Source organism: Cherax quadricarinatus, chromosome 64, assembly GCF_038502225.1.
Source record: "Cherax quadricarinatus isolate ZL_2023a chromosome 64, ASM3850222v1, whole genome shotgun sequence".
In the NCBI taxonomy this organism is placed as follows: domain Eukaryota; kingdom Metazoa; phylum Arthropoda; class Malacostraca; order Decapoda; family Parastacidae; genus Cherax; species Cherax quadricarinatus.
Genome location: NC_091355.1, coordinates 10,276,778 through 10,292,503, shown reverse-complemented (window position 1 = coordinate 10,292,503; position 15,726 = coordinate 10,276,778).

Below are 15,726 nucleotides of genomic sequence, written 5' to 3'. Positions count from 1 at the left end.
AACACAAGATCCAGTCTTGCTGGCTCATCCTCCCCTCTCTCTCTCTGGTTGTGTCCCTGACATGTTGATGCATGAGGTTTTCAAGTACCACATCCATCATCTTGGCTCTCCATGTTTCGGGACCCTCATGTGGCTCCAGGTTTTCCCAGTCGATCTCCCTGTGGTTGAAATCGCCCATTACCAGTAACTTTGCTCTGCTCGAGTGAGCTCTTCTTGCCACCTCAGCCAGTGTGTCCACCATCACCCTGTTGTTTTCTTCGTACTCCTCTCTTGGCCTCCTGCAGTTCTGTGGTGGGTTATACATCACTCCAATGACTACTTTATGTTCTCCGGACTGAATTGTACCTACAATGTAGTCTCTTTCTCCAATCATGTCCATGCCTTCCATTTCCTCAAATCCCCATCGGTGTTTTATGAGCAGTGTGTGTGTGTTTGTGTGTGTGTGTTGTGTGTGTGTATGTGTGTGTGTATGAGTGTGTTTATGTAAGCAGTCCTTATTTCCCTCATATGTACTACATATGTTTTGCATATGTACCCAATCTCTTGGTTCCCACTCTACTGTCTTGTGTTCCTAAAATTACGTTCAATTCTGTATGCTAGGCTTCGCTAGGCTACCTCTCATACTAGGCTATCTATCATTAACTGCTTAACTCTCCTACACCTCAATAAATTCTATTAAGTGCCAGTAAATGCTGCTTATTCTAATTTTGATAGCTCAAGGAGAGTGACCCCCAATTTCCAGCTAGAGACTGGTGCTGGCCCCATGCAACTCAAACTAGGTGAATATTACGTGCGGCTGGCAGTGGAGTAATGTTGTCATCCGTCCCAGTAGTTGAAGATGCTTGATGCTTCTCGGTAATTTTTCCACTAACTTCCTGTAGGCGCTGTAGTCTCTAGCTCATCTAATTTTTTTTTCACTCACTGTATTTACTGACACATCTATACATATCTCTTATCTCCCTGGTCTTGAGTCGCACTTATTCTTCAAATACCCCACTGCGTTATTATGGCAACACTATTTAGGCCTGACACAACCGTTCACCCTTCCAACGGCCCCCACATAGTAACTGTCACTATTTACTAAATTGCTTTTCTGTGTTCACTTATATTTCCTTTTTTCGGGGCTTAAGTGATTATATTCACTCTTATGCGTGCACACGCCTATATCCCACACTCTATTCCTTATAGTACAGTCAGAAATTACCACCAAAACACGAGCTCAAACCGCGTGACTCCTCCACGAGTGTGTGTGTGTGTGTGTGTGTGTGTGTGTGTGTGTGTGTGTGTGTGTGTGTGTGTGTGTGTGTTTTTTTAAGGCCTTGAAGAACCTAAGAATAAACTCATCATAGCCTTCAAGGGAAAGTGGTGCCTAAATGTTGGTGCCTAAATGTTGGTGAAGGGTTCTTCATTCAAGGAGCTGGAGCAACCTTCTTCCTTAAATCAAATCTGATTACCTCAGTCTTCAGGACCTGTGTCATCCCTACTTGTCATACAACAACAATAATGATAACAACAACAACACCAACAATAATACCAATAACAATAATAATAATAATAATAATAATAATAATAATAATTATTATTATTATTATTACTATTATTATTATTATTATTATTATTATTATTATTATTATTATTATTATTATTATTATTATTACAATAGAAATAATAATAATAATAATAATAATAATAATAATAATAATAATAATAATAATAATAATTATACTACTAGTACTACTACTAATAATAATAAACTAATGTAACATTGGAGCTCTCAGCTCGTAAATAATGTAACAAAAACAGCTCTCACTCTAAATATTTTAACCTAACGGCTCTCAGTTTGTAAATAATGTAAGATAAGAGTTGTAAGCTTGTAAATAATGTAAGATAAGAGTTGTAAGCTTGTAAATAATGTAAGATAAGAGTTGTGAGCTTGTAAATAATGTAAGATAAGAGTTGTAAGCTTGTAAATAATGTAAGATAAGAGTTGTAAGCTTGTAAATAATGTAAGATAAGAGTTGTGAGCTTGTAAATAATGTAAGATAAGAGTTGTGATCTTGTAAATAATGTAAGATAAGAGTTGTGATCTTGTAAATAATGTAAGATAAGAGTTGTGATCTTGTAAATAATGTAAGATAAGAGTTGTGAGCTTGTAAATAATGTAAGATAAGAGTTGTGATCTTGTAAATAATGTAAGATAAGAGTTGTGAGCTTGTAAATAATGTAAGATAAGAGTTGTGAGCTTGTAAATAATGTAAGATAAGAGTTGTGAGCTTGTAAATAATGTAAGATAAGAGTTGTGAGCTTGTAAATAATGTAAGATAAGAGTTGTGAGCTTGTAAATAATGTAAGATAAGAGTTGTGAGCTTGTAAATAATGTAAGATAAGAGTTGTGAGCTTGTAAATAATGTAAGATAAGAGTTGTGAGCTTGTAAATAATGTAAGATAAGAGTTGTGAGCTTGTAAATAATGTAAGATAAGAGTTGTGAGCTTGTAAATAATGTAAGATAAGAGTTGTGAGCTTGTAAATAAGCAAGGTGTTGCAAGGAGAGGTGCGTCACGTGACCCAGGCAGGCAATAACGCAGACGTTGCCAAACCATTACTGCTTCACCTTATTGGAGTTAGCGCCATAAAATTGCCTCTAATGTTGAAGCATTAACATATTGGAGTGGGAGCACCACACTGCCTCTACCACACTGCCTCTGCCACACTGCCTCTACCACACTGCCTCTACCACACTGCCTCTGCCACACTGCCTCTACCACACTGCCTCTACCACACTGCCTCCACCACACTGCCTCTACCACACTGCCTCTACCACACTGCCTCCCACCACACTGCCTCTACCACACTGCCTCTACCACACTGCCTCTACCACACTGCCTCTACCACACTGCCTCTACCACACTGCCTCTACCACACTGCCTCTGCCACACTGCCTCCACCACTGCCTCTACCACACTGCCTCTACCACACTGCCTCTACCACACTGCCTCTACCACACTGCCTCTACCACACTGCCTCTAACACACTGCCTCTACCACACTGCCTCTATCACACTGCCTCTGCCACACTGCCTCCACCACACTGCCTCTACCACACTGCCTCCCACCACACTGCCTCTGCCACACTGCCTCCACCACACTGCCTCCACCACACTGCCTCCCACCACACTGCCTCCACCACACTGCCTCCAACACTGTCTCCCACCACACTGCCTCTACTACACTGCCTCCACCACACTGCCTCTACCACACTGCCTCTACCACACTGCCTCCACCACACTGCCTCTACCACACTGCCTCCACCACACTGCCTCTACCACACTGCCTCTACCACACTGCCTCCACCACACTGCCTCTACCACACTGCCTCTACCACACTGCCTCCACCACACTGCCTCACACCACACTGCCTCTACCACACTGCCTCACACCACACTGCCTCTACCACACTGCCTCTACCACACTGCCTCTACCACACTGCCTCCACCACACTGCCTCTACCACACTGCCTCTACCACACTGCCTCTACCACACTGCCTCTGCCACACTGCCTCTACCACACTGCCTCTACCACACTGCCTCCACCACACTGCCTCCCACCACACTGCCTCCACCACACTGCCTCACACCACACTGCCTCCACCACACTGCCTCCAACACTGTCTCCCACCACACTGCCTCTACTACACTGCCTATAATGCACTGCCTCTACTACACTGCCTATAATGCACTGCCTCTACTACACTGCCTATAATGCACTGCCTCTACTACACTGCCTATAATGCACTGCCTCTACTACACTGCCTCTACTACACTGCCTCCACCACACTGCTTCCCACCACACTGCCTCCACCACACTGCCTCCAACACTGTCTCCCACCACACTGCCTCTACTACACTGCCTATAATGCACTGCCTCTACTACACTGCCTATAATGCACTGCCTCTACTACACTGCCTCTACTATACTGCCTCTACTATACTGCCTCTACTATACTGCCTCTACTATACTGCCTCTGCTACACTGCCTCTACCACACTGCCTCCACCACACTGCCTCTACCACACTGCCTCCACCACACTGCCTCACACCACACTGCCTCTACCACACTGCCTCCACCACACTGCCTCTACCACACTGCCTCTACCACACTGCCTCCACCACACTGCCTCTACCACACTGCCTCTACCACACTGCCTCTACCACACTGCCTCCACCACACTGCCTCACACCACACTGCCTCTACCACACTGCCTCCACCACACTGCCTCTACCACACTGCCTCTACCACACTGCCTCCACCACACTGCCTCTACCACACTGCCTCTACCACACTGCCTCTACCACACTGCCTCTACCACACTGCCTCTGCCACACTGCCTCTACCACACTGCCTCTACCACACTGCCTCTACCACACTGCCTCTACCACACTGCCTCCACCACACTGCCTCTACCACACTGCCTCCACCACACTGCCTCACACCACATTGCCTCCACCACACTGCCTCCACCACACTGTCTCCCATCACACTGCCTCTACCACACTGCCTCTACCACACTGCCTCTACCACACTGCCTCCACCACACTGCCTCCCACCACACTGCCTCTACCACACTGTCTCTACCACACTGCCTCCACCACACTGCCTCTACCACACTGCCTCCACCACACTGCCTCCCACCACACTGCCTCCCACCACACTGCCTCCACCACACTGCCTCCCACCACACTGCCTCCACCACACTGCCTCCCACCACACTGCCTCTACCACACTGCCTCTACCACACTACCTCCACCACACTGCCCCACCACACTGCCTCTACCACACTGTCTCTACCACACTGCCTCCACCACACTGCATCCCACCACACTGCCTCCACCACACTGCCTCCACTACACTGCCTCCCACCACACTGCCTCTACCACACTGCCTCTCACCACACTGCCTCTACCACACTGCCTCTACCACACTGCCTCCACCACACTGCCTCCCACCACACTGCCTCCACCACACTGCCTCCCACCACACTGCCTCCACCACACTGCCTCACACCACACTGCCTCTACCACACTGCCTCCACCACACTGCCTCTACCATACTGCCTCTACTACACTGCCTCTACTACACTGCCTCTACTACACTGCCTCTACTACACTGCCTCTACTAAACTGCCTCTGCTACACTGCCTCTGCTACACTGCCTCTACTACACTGCCTCTACCATACTGCCTCTACTACACTGCCTCTACCACACTTCCTCCACCACACTGCCTCTACCACACTGCCTCCACCACACTTCCTCACACCACATTGCCTCCACCACACTGCCTCCACCACACTGTCTCCCATCACACTGCCTCTACCACACTGCCTCTACCACACTGCCTCTACCACACTGCCTCCACCACACTGCCTCCCACCACACTGCCTCTACCACACTGTCTCTACCACACTGCCTCCACCACACTGCCTCTACCACACTGCCTCCACCACACTGCCTCCCACCACACTGCCTCCACCACACTGCCTCCCACCACACTGCCTCCCACCACACTGCCTCTACCACACTGCCTCTACCACACTACCTCCACCACACTGCCCCACCACACTGCCTCTACCACACTGTCTCTACCACACTGCCTCCACCACACTGCATCCCACCACACTGCCTCCACCACACTGCCTCCACTACACTGCCTCCCACCACACTGCCTCTACCACACTGCCTCTACCACACTGCCTCCACCACACTGCCTCTCACCACACTGCCTCTACCACACTGCCTCTACCACACTGCCTCCACCACACTGCCTCCCACCACACTGCCTCCACCACACTGCCTCCCACCACACTGCCTCCACCACACTGCCTCCAAAACACTGCCTCCAAAACACTGCCTCCCACCACTCTGCCTCTACCACACTGCCTCTACCACACTGCCTCCACCACACTGCCTCCCACCACACTGCCTCCACCACACTGCCTCACACCACACTGCCTCTACCACACTGCCTCCCGCCACACTGCCTCTACCACACTGCCTCTACCACACTGTCTCTACCACACTGCCTCTACCACACTGCCTCTACCACACTGCCTCCCACCACACTGCCTCTACCACACTGCCCCTACCACACTGCCTCTACCACACTGCCTCCACCACACTTTCTCCATCACACTACCTCCACCACACTGCCTCCACCACACTGCCTCCACCACACTGCCTCCACCACAATGCCTCCACCACACTTTCTCCATCACACTACCTCCACCACACTGCCTCCACCACACTGCCTCCATCACACTGCCTCCACCACACTGCCTCCACCACACTGCCTCCACCCCACTTTCTCCATCACACTACCTCCACTACACTGCCTCCACCACACTGCCTCCACCACACTGCCTCCACCACACTGCCTCCACCACACTGCCTCCCACCACACTGCCTCCCACCACACTACCTCCACCACCACCACCACCACACTGCCTCCCACCACACTGCCTCCACCACACTTTCTCCACCACATTGCCTCCACCACACTGCCTCCACCACACTTTCTCCACCACATTGCCTCCACCACACTGCCTCCACCACACTTTCTCCACCACAGTACCTCCACCACACTGCCTCCACCACACTGCCTCCATCACACTGCCTCCACTACACTGCCTTCCTCACACTGCCTCCACCACACTGCCTTCCCCACACTTCCATCATTACACTGCCTTCCCCACACTTCCATCACTACACTGCCTTCCCCACACTGCCATCACTGCACTGCCTTCCCCACACTTCCATCACTACACTGCCTTCCCCACACTGCCATCACTGCACTTCCTTCCCCACACTTCCATCACTACACTGCCTTCCCCACACTGCCATCACTGCACTTCCTTCCCCACACTTCCATCACTACACTGCCTTCCCCACACTGCCATCACTGCACTTCCTTCCCCACACTTCCATCACTACACTGCCTTCCCCACACTGCCATCACTGCACTTCCTTCCCCACACTTCCATCACTACACTGCCTTCCCCACACTGCCATCACTGCACTTCCTTCCCCACACTTCCATCACTACACTGCCTTCCCCACACTGCCATCACTGCACTTCCTTCCCCACACTTCCATCACTACACTGCCTTCCCCACACTGCCATCACTGCACTTCCTTCCCCACACTTCCATCACTACACTGCCTTCCCCACACTGCCATCACTGCACTTCCTTCCCCACACTTCCATCACTACACTGCCTTCCCCACACTGCCATCACTACACTGCCTTCCCCACACTTCCATCACTACACTTCCTTCCCCACACTGCCATCACTGCACTTCCTTCCCCACACTTCCATCACTACACTGCCTTCCCCACACTTCCATCACTACACTGCCTTCCCCACACTTCCATCACTACACTGCCTTCCCCACACTGCCATCACTGCACTTCCTTCCCCACACTTCCATCACTACACTGCCTTCCCCACGCTGCCATCACTGCACTTCCTTCCCCACACTTCCATCACTACACTGCCTTCCCCACACTGCCATCACTGCACTTCCTTCCCCACACTTCCATCACTACACTGCCTTCCCCACACTGCCATCACTGCACTTCCTTCCCCACACTTCCATCACTACACTGCCTTCCCCACACTGCCATCACTGCACTTCCTTCCCCACACTTCCATCACTACACTGCCTTCCCCACACTGCCATCACTGCACTTATTTCCCCACACTTCCATCACTACACTGCCTTCCCCACACTGCCATCACTGCACTTCCTTCCCCACACTTCCATCACTGCACTTCCTTCCCCACACTGCCTCCACCGCCACCAGGAATATTAAGAATACATTAACATTTTCTTCTCCCTTCCTTCTCCCCCTCTTTCTTCTCCATACTTCATCTCTCTGTATCCACGTGTTGATAACCTTCAGTAAATATGGATAAGATGGTGTCATTAAAGAATGGTTTGGGCAAAAATTTTTGTTTGTGGGATTGGGTTTAAGAAGAACTTGCCTAGTATAGGCCAGTAGGCCTGCTGCAGTGTTCCTCCTTATGTTTTTATGTCAAACAACGGTACGGATGGGAACTGAACTCGCAGCAAGTGAGTCACAAAACTCCAGGTCAGTGTGCAAGCCACTGGGTCAAGCCACTGGGTCAAGCCACTGGGTCAACTGGCCACAGTTAGATACATCCAACTAGGTATATTTATGCCAGAATGGGGAAGAGTATTAAGCAGGGCACCACAAGGATCGGTACTAGGACCAGTACTGTTTCTGGTTTATGTGAGTGACTTACGAGCTGGGATTAAATCACATGTGTCTCTGTTGATGTAAAACTAATTAAAATATAATCATGTGGGGACGGAGAAAGGCTGTAAATGGACCTGGTCAAACTGCAGACTGGTCAGGCAAGTGGTTGCTTGAATTCAACCCCAGCAAATCCAAGGTTATGAAGACTTAAGAAGGTACCGGAAGACTAGACACAGAGTACAGACTCCGGTGACAGAGGCTACAGAACTCACTCAAAGAGCAAGTCCACGGGGTGAGCACAGTCCTTGGTGATGAAGTAGATACTTGTGTAACACTTAGGTATCTTTATTGTGGAAACGTTTCGCCAATCAGTGGCTTCTTCAGTCCAATACAGAGAAGAATGGTTGAAGTTCAGAAGGAGTGTGAGATAATCAGTCCCTAAGCCTGGAGTTGATGTGATCAGTCCATCAGTCTTGATGGACTGCTGGAGTATGAGTGTGTACAACACACGCACTGATTCAGCAAGTGGTGCAGTAGAACTAAACTCAGTACAGGAATTCCTAATTTGATATGACAAGCATATATAAATCGGCAGCGATAATTCCCCACTAGCTAGCTGAACCACAAGCTCGAGGTCCAAAAGCTGTAGCTCACCTACCATAAGCCCAAGTACGTCGAGGCGAGTACACACTTTTACAGAATCATATATTATAACCACCACAACGTTTCTTACCTTGACGTAGCAATATGTCGCAGAGAGAAAGGTGACTTCGATGTGTATAGAGTGAACCCTCGATAGTGAAGCACAGTCTCAGAATGTTCACTGTAGTAAACATTCCGAAACGACTCAACTCTGTCAATGTCTGGTGAAAATGAGGAACGCGAATGATAGCGTGAATATGGACGCACTCTGGAGGTGAACCAAGACGAGAGCAAAGCCAGGATTTAGACAGAATTTGTAATAATGTTGGTATAATTACCTACAATATGTTAGGGAAAAGGACGCATATATGTTTAAAAAAATGGCATAAAACATCAACAAGTTAATGATTAAGACACATGTGCAGCAGTTGGGTATCTTCGTTGAGGACACATTTCACTTACACAGTAGACTCTTTCAGTCAAACACAGAGGCAGTATGTGGAGAAATACACCTGCACAACGTTTCGACAATAAAGATACCCAACTGTTGCACATGTGTCTTAATCAAGAGGACACATGCGCAATTAAAGCGACATTTTATTGTAGCAACGTTTCGCTTCCCAGGAGATTTTTGCCGCCGTGGCAGCTACCTTATTGTGCACCCCATATCCATCCTGTAGACGGCAGCGCAGGTGCACATGGATACACAAAAGGTCTAGGAACTAGGTCCTAAAAAGGTTAACAGGTGTACATCTGGATTTATATCTACACTTCACTTATCTGTTACAAGCAGATTTAGGAAATTTGCTTAATATATCTGGTATCTTATTTTCATTAATAAGATATCCTGACATGTTACATAGGTTGTCTCTATATCCCTAAATAAGTGGACAGTTAAGCACATAGTGTTCAAGATAGTGACCATAGTCCTGGCCACATAATTTACATTTAGTTGATCATCATCTGTGTGTCTGCCAAACTGCCAGCAGTACTAGTAACGAAGCCTAAGCCTGGCTACTAGTACTGCCAGCAGAACTAGTAACCAAGCCTAAGCCTGGCTACTAGTACTGCCAGCAGAACTAGTAACCAAGCCTAAGCCTGGCTACTAGTACTGCCAGCAGAACTAGTAACCAAGCCTAAGCCTGGCTACTAGTACTGCCAGCAGAACTAGTAACCAAGCCTAAGCCTGGCTACTAGTACTGCCAGCAGTACTAGTAACCAAGCCTAAGCCTGGCTACTAGTACTGCCAGCAGTACTAGTAACCAAGCCTAAGCCTGGCTACTAGTACTGCCAGCAGAACTAATAACCAAGCTTAAGCCTGGCTACTAGTACTGTCAGCAGAACTAGTAACCAAGCCTAAGCCTGGCTACTAGTACTGCCAGCAGTACTAGTAACCAAGCCTAAGCCTGGCTACTAGTACTGCCAGCAGTACTAGTAACGAAGCCTAAGCCTGGCTACTAGTACTGCCAGCAGTACTAGTAACCAAGCCTAAGCCTGGCTACTAGTACTGCCAGCAGAACTAGTAACCAAGCCTAAGCCTGGCTACTAGTACTGCCAGCAGAACTAGTAACCAAGCCTAAGCCTGGCTACTAGTACTGCCAGCAGAACTAGTAACCAAGCCTAAGCCTGGCTACTAGTACTGCCAGCAGTACTAGTAACCAAGCCTAAGCCTGGCTACTAGTACTGCCAGCAGTACTAGTAACCAAGCCTAAGCCTGGCTACTAGTACTGCCAGCAGAACTAATAACCAAGCTTAAGCCTGGCTACTAGTACTGTCAGCAGAACTAGTAACCAAGCCTAAGCCTGGCTACTAGTACTGCCAGCAGTACTAGTAACCAAGCCTAAGCCTGGCTACTAGTACTGCCAGCAGTACTAGTAACGAAGCCTAAGCCTGGCTACTAGTACTGCCAGCAGAACTAGTAACCAAGCCTAAGCCTGGCTACTAGTACTGCCAGCAGAACTAATAACCAAGCTTAAGCCTGGCTACTAGTACTGTCAGCAGAACTAGTAACCAAGCCTAAGCCTGGCTACTAGTACTGCCAGCAGTACTAGTAACCAAGCCTAAGCCTGGCTACTAGTACTGCCAGCAGAACTAATAACCAAGCTTAAGCCTGGCTACTAGTACTGCCAGCAGAACTAGTAACCAAGCCTAAGCCTGGCTACTAGTACTGCCAGCAGAACTAATAACCAAGCTTAAGCCTGGCTACTAGTACTGTCAGCAGAACTAGTAACCAAGCCTAAGCCTGGCTACTAGTACTGCCAGCAGTACTAGTAACCAAGCCTAAGCCTGGCTACTAGTACTGCCAGCAGAACTAGTAACCAAGCCTAAGACTGGCTACTAGTACTGCCAGCAGAACTAGTAACCAAGCCTAAGACTGGCTACTAGTACTGCCAGCAGTACTAGTAACCAAGCCTAAGACTGGCTACTAGTACTGCCAGCAGTACTAGTAACCAAGCCTAAGCCTGGCTACTAGTACTGCCAGCAGTACTAGTAACCAAGCCTAAGCCTGGCTACTAGTACTGCCAGCAGTACTAGTAACCAAGCCTAAGCCTGGCTACTAGTACTGCCAGCAGTACTAGTAACCAAGCCTAAGCCTGGCTACTAGTACTGCCAGCAGTACTAGTAACCAAGCCTAAGCCTGGCTACTAGTACTGCCAGCAGTACTAGTAACCAAGCCTAAGCCTGGCTACTAGTACTGCCAGCAGTACTAGTAGCCAAGCCTAAGCCTGGCTACTAGTACTGCCAGCAGAAGTAGTAACCAAGCCTAAGCCTGGCTACTAGTACTGCCAGCAGTACTAGTAACCAAGCCTAAGCCTGGCTACTAGTACTGCCAGCAGTACTAGTAACCAAGCCTAAGCCTGGCTACTAGTACTGCCAGCAGAACTAGTAACCAAGCCTAAGCCTGGCTACTAGTACTGCCAGCAGTACATGTAACGAAGCCTAAGCCTGGCTACTAGTACTGTCAGCAGAACTAGTAACCAAGCCTAAGCCTGGCTACTAGTACTGCCAGCAGAAGTAGTAACCAAGCCTAAGCCTGGCTACTAGTACTGCCAGCAGTACTAGTAACCAAGCCTAAGCCTGGCTACTAGTACTGCCAGCAGTACTAGTAACCAAGCCTAGTACTAGTACTGCAAGCCTAAGCCTGGCTACTAGTACTGCCAGCAGAAGTAGTAACCAAGCCTACTAGTAACCAAGCCTAAGCCTGGCTACTAGTACTGCCAGCAGAACTAGTAACCAAGCCTAAGCCTGGCTACTAGTACTGCCAGCAGAACTAGTAACCAAGCCTAAGCCTGGCTACTAGTACTGCCAGCAGAACTAGTAACCAAGCCTAAGCCTGGCTACTAGTACTGCCAGCAGAACTAGTAACCAAGCCTAAGCCTGGCTACTAGTACTGCCAGCAGTACTAGTAACCAAGCCTAAGCCTGGCTACTAGTACTGCCAGCAGAAGTAGTAACCAAGCCTAAGCCTGGCTACTAGTACTGCCAGCAGTACTAGTAACCAAGCCTAAGCCTGGCTACTAGTACTGCCAGCAGTACTAGTAACCAAGCCTAAGCCTGGCTACTAGTACTGCCAGCAGAACTAGTAACCAAGCCTAAGCCTGGCTACTAGTACTGCCAGCAGTACTAGTAACCAAGCCTAAGCCTGGCTACTAGTACTGCCAGCAGAACTAGTAACCAAGCCTAAGCCTGGCTACTAGTACTGCCAGCAGAACTAGTAACCAAGCCTAAGCCTGGCTACTAGTACTGCCAGCAGTACTAGTAACCAAGCCTAAGCCTGGCTACTAGTACTGCCAGCAGAAGTAGTAACCAAGCCTAAGCCTGGCTACTAGTACTGCCAGCAGAAGTAGTAACCAAGCCTAAGCCTGGCTACTAGTACTGCCAGCAGTACTAGTAACCAAGCCTAAGCCTGGCTACTAGTACTGCCAGCAGAAGTAGTAACCAAGCCTAAGCCTGGCTACTAGTACTGCCAGCAGAAGTAGTAACCAAGCCTAAGCCTGGCTACTAGTACTGCCAGCAGAAGTAGTAACCAAGCCTAAGCCTGGCTACTAGTACTGCCAGCAGAACTAGTAACCAAGCCTAAGCCTGGCTACTAGTACTGCCAGCAGAACTAGTAACCAAGCCTAAGCCTGGCTACTAGTACTGCCAGCAGAACTAGTAACCAAGCCTAAGCCTGGCTACTAGTACTGCCAGCAGAACTAGTAACCAAGCCTAAGCCTGGCTACTAGTACTGCCAGCAGTACTAGTAACCAAGCCTAAGCCTGGCTACTAGTACTGCCAGCAGAACTAGTAACCAAGCCTAAGCCTGGCTACTAGTACTGCCAGCAGAACTAGTAACCAAGCCTAAGCCTGGCTACTAGTACTGCCAGCAGAACTAGTAACCAAGCCTAAGCCTGGCTACTAGTACTGCCAGCAGTACTAGTAACCAAGCCTAAGCCTGGCTACTAGTACTGCCAGCAGTACTAGTAACCAAGCCTAAGCCTGGCTACTAGTACTGCCAGCAGAACTAGTAACCAATCCTAAGCCTGGCTACTAGTACTGCCAGCAGTACTAGTAACCAAGCCGGAGCCTGGCTACTGGTACTGCCAAGCCAAGCCTAAGCCTGGCTACTAGTACTGCCAGCAGAACTAGTAACCAATAAGCCTGGCTACTAGTACTGCCAGCAGTACTAGTAACCAAGCCTAAGCCTGGCTACTAGTACTGCCAACAGAACTAGTAACCAAGCCTAAGCCTGGCTACTAGTACTGCCAGCAGTACTAGTAACCAAGCCTAAGACTGGCTACTAGTACTGCCAGCAGAACTAGTAACCAAGCCTAAGCCTGGCTACTAGTACTGCCAGCAGAACTAGTAACCAAGCCTAAGCCTGGCTACTAGTACTGCCAGCAGAACTAGTAACCAAGCCTAAGCCTGGCTACTAGTACTGCCAGCAGAACTAGTAACCAAGCCTAAGCCTGGCTACTAGTACTGCCAGCAGTACTAGTAACCAAGCCTAAGCCTGGCTACTAGTACTGCCAGCAGAACTAGTAACCAAGCCTAAGCCTGGCTACTAGTACTGCCAGCAGAACTAGTAACCAAGCCTAAGCCTGGCTACTAGTACTGCCAGCAGAACTAGTAACCAAGCCTAAGCCTGGCTACTAGTACTGCCAGCAGTACTAGTAACCAAGCCTAAGCCTGGCTACTAGTACTGCCAGCAGAACTAGTAACCAAGCCTAAGCCTGGCTACTAGTATTGCCAGCAGAACTAGTAACCAAGCCTAAGCCTGGCTACTAGTACTGCCAGCAGAACTAGTAACCAAGCCTAAGCCTGGCTACTAGTACTGCCAGCAGTACTAGTAACCAAGCCTAAGCCTGGCTACTAGTACTGCCAGCAGAACTAGTAACCAAGCCTAAGCCTGGCTACTAGTACTGCCAGCAGAACTAGTAACCAAGCCTAAGCCTGGCTACTAGTACTGCCAGCAGAACTAGTAACCAAGCCTAAGCCTGGCTACTAGTACTGCCAGCAGAACTAGTAACCAAGCCTAAGCCTGGCTACTACAACATCAGTCAGTCTACGAGGCAGTGTGTGGTCACACATCGTGGAAGCAACAGTATGCAAGTAATGGAAGATTTATCAGTGTACATAAACGCAGAATTAGAAATATTTATCAATGTGAGATACTTAAATTGGCTTTCAATCAAACTAATTATTTTTTTTAATTAAGCTTGAGTCAGTGGGAATATTTTGATTAGTGAGGTTTGCTAGTGCACTCAGCTCACACATTCATGTCCGGAGGTCGATCCCCGGTACGGGTGGAGACATTAGGACGTGTTTCCTTAAGATACCTGCTGTATATATTCACCTGTCAGTAAGATAGGTACCTGAGTACCTATCTTACTGACATTAGGACGTGTTTCCTTAAGACACTTGCTGTATATATTCACCTGTCAGCAAGATAGGTACCTGGATACCTATCTTACTGACAGGTAAGATAGGTACCCGGTATGTGACCCACTAGTGAGGGTGACATACTGGGGACAAACAACAACCCGGCTTGTACCACTCACAAGTCACACTAACAAATGAAGATGAGGAGGAGCCTCTCACTCCTGTGTGCGGGTTTGTGTATTAACTCACCAAACCGACACAAACCATACCACGGGTGGGGTTAGAACCCGCAATCAGAGAACCTCAAAACTCTAGACCAGTGGTTCCCAAACTGGGGGTAAATTACCCCCTGGGGTAATTTAACCATTTTTGGGGGGTAATGGAGGGGTGACAGAAAAAAAGTTATGAATTCTGAAAATCAAGAAAACAATGCGGTACCCGGTATGAGGATTATTGTTAACTTTGTCTTAGTATATAAAGTTGTAAAGTAAACCTATTATAAGTAAGTAATAAAGTTAAATCAAATAACAATAAACATCAAAAACTAATATACAGTATTAGAAAAGAAGAAATATATAGCTAAGTGTGTGGAAACCCAAAAGTATTTTGACAAGTATGCTTCAGGACAAAAGTCACTCAGTAGCCCAGATCGACCTGTCCAGTACGCGTCACTCACTTCCTGAGGCTGCCTCTATTTCACACTGTCAGTTTATCTGTGAGCATCAGCCGAGGTAGACATAAGCTGGTATGTATGTGTACTGCCCTGTGCAGTATATAGTTAGTATTTACCCACTGTTACTGTGAATTTGTAGCTATTATTAATTTTATATATAATGTATGTGTGGTTCTTACGTTTTCAATGGTTTTGCTAGGATTAGCAGAGTATGCGAGGCTGTATACGTTCACGTTTAGCCATATATATCAATAATAACAACATTTTGTGAAAG